General features: G+C 63.8%; 1 pseudogene; it reads left to right on the forward strand.

The window, feature by feature from the left end:
- The window catches only part of LOC124773744, a 7,964-nt pseudogene that overhangs the window by 2,900 nt on the left and 2,564 nt on the right, over window positions 1-2,500 (forward strand).

Genomic DNA, 2,500 nt, shown 5'->3' on the forward strand with positions numbered 1-2,500 from the left:
GGTGTGGCTGCATCCGGACTTGGCTTTTCGAAGTGCGGTCTTGATGTAGTCGTGCTGCTGCTGCGAGGTGCCTTCCTTGGGTTGTAGTTACAGGGAGAGTGATGCGCAATACATGGGCTTAGCCCTCTTAGCCTCTCCTCTCCTGCGGTCTTCTCCCCTTCTCGTGGGCCCGCTGATTTTCGCAGAGTGGAAAACCGCACCAGGGGCTTGGGGGGGTTACCAGCCCCCCCTCGCACTATCCCTTTGTTAGTTGGGGGCAGTATTCAGAGAAAAAGTGGTGGCCCTTCCGCTGAAGGTGCCACCCCAACTTCCCCAGCACCTAGCCGGCCAACCGGCCGTGCCGAAAATTTTGTAACTTTTGCAGCTATGTATACCTGTAGTGAGTGCCACCGCAGCTTCACCACCAAGAACGGTCTCGGGGTCCATCGCCGCCGCCAACACCTTGCGGCCGCCAACGCGGAGATCGTCACGGAGAGGCATCGCGCGAGGTGGACGGAGGAAGAAGTCCTGTCGCTCGCCAAGGCAGAGGCCGAACTGTTCCTCGAGAGGGACGCCCGGTTCTTCTTTGTAAATCAAGAACTCATCAGGATGTTCCCCGACCGAACGCTTGAGGCAATCAAGTGCCGACGGCGGCAAGCTGCCCACAAGCAGCTTGTCCGCCAATTCATGGAGGCGCTTGAGATCGGTCGGGGGGAAGAGCCGGCGTCCCGCCGGGGAGTAGCGAGCCCGCTGCCTGACGCGGGCGAGGCCGCTGCGCCGCCCGTCGACGCAGCCGAGGACTTCGCGGCCGACACCACCGGGCCGCCGCCGGAGGGGCCGACTGACGCCGCCATCTGGGAGCATCTGGCGGGGCTACCCGCTTCCGCCCAGCGTTTCTCTGCCCTGGATCGTGTCATAGGTCTGGGGCGGGGCACGCCGCCCGATGTCATCCTGGGCATGCTCCCGGATGCCCTTGCGTCGGTCGGGTCCAGAGGGGAGAGATCGATCACCAGGACACAGCGGCCGCGCCAACCATCGAAGCGGCCGCCTGCAGCGCCGCCGACGCAGAAGCGCAAGCGGCGCCGCTGGGAGTACGCGAGAACGCAGGATGCCTTCCGACGGTCGCGTGCACGTTGCGTGCGCGGCCTCTTGGATGGCACCCTGCTCCAGCCGCCACCTGCCATCCCTGGTCTGCTGGACTTCTGGGCGGACCTCTTCACCAAGAAGCCCATCTCCACCGCGGGCTTCATTCGTGACCGCCTCCTCCCGCACTCAGAGCCTGTCGCTCTTGAGTGCATTTGGGGGCCGGTCACACATGAGGAGGTCGCCGCCGCGTTGCCGCCCAGGGGATCAGCAGCCGGGCCGGACGGCCTTACCCCAGCGGAGTTGCGGCGCCTGCCGCACGAAGTCCTGGTGAAAGTGATGAATCTCTTCCTTCTGGCCCGCGCCCTTCCGGAACGCCTGCTTCGCGCGCGGACGTCCCTTCTCCCGAAAACGGCTGCACCAACATCCCCCGCTGACTTTCGCCCCATTACGGTCTGCTCGGTGTTGGCGCGGACCTTTCACAAGGTTCTCGCGTCACGCCTGATGCGCGCATGTGCTGTGGACGAACGTCAGCGGGCATTCATCCCTCGGGATGGGATGTTGGAAAATACCTTCATCTTGGACACTGCTCTCACCGACGCAGTTCGCTCCTGCCGCTCTGTCTTTGTGGCGTCGATCGACGTATCTAAGGCATTCGATTCGGTAGATCATGCTGCCCTTCGCCCCGTGCTGAAGGCGCATGGCCTGCCGGATTGCTTTGTCGAATATGTCGAGCGGTGCTACGAGGGCAGCACGACAGTGATAGCGGACGGCGCCGGCGTGGGCGTGTCTGTGCAGCCAGCACGGGGCGTTCGCCAGGGCGATCCCCTCTCCCCCCTCCTGTTCAACTTTGCGGTGGACTACGTTTTAGGCCAACTGCCCTCCCACATCGGAGCTCGGATCCTCGGTCGCAGAGTCAACGCTGCGGCCTTTGCAGATGACGTCTTGCTGTTTGCAGCGACCCCGAGGGGCTTGCAGTCCCTCATCGACGCAGCTACCGCAGCCCTCGCCCACCTGGGGCTGCAGATCAACGCCCGGAAGTGTTTCACCCTCGCCTTAGTCGCGTCAGGGCGCGAGAAGAAGGTGAAGGTGGACAGCAATGTCACCTTCACAGCAGGCAATACCACCATGCCTGCCCTGCGTGTGGGTGAAACCTTCCGGTACCTGGGGCTGCAATTTTCCACGGCGGGTCGCTGTGTCTTCAATCCACGTAGCCACCTGGTGGAGCAGCTTGACGTCATCTCCCGAGCTCCGCTGAAGCCGCAACAGCGCCTCCACGCTCTCACCACCGTACTTCTCCCTGGCCTGTACCACGGGCTGGCCCTCAGCCGCACCCGGGTGGGTGCATTGAAGTCGGCCGACGTTACCATCCGGGCCGCCGTCAGGAGATGGTTCCGCCTTCCGGCGGACACCCCCCTGGGATACTTCCACGCTCCTG

The sequence above is a fragment of the Schistocerca piceifrons genome, unplaced genomic scaffold (genome assembly GCF_021461385.2).
Source record: "Schistocerca piceifrons isolate TAMUIC-IGC-003096 unplaced genomic scaffold, iqSchPice1.1 HiC_scaffold_954, whole genome shotgun sequence".
NCBI classification, from domain to species: Eukaryota; Metazoa; Arthropoda; class Insecta; order Orthoptera; family Acrididae; genus Schistocerca; species Schistocerca piceifrons.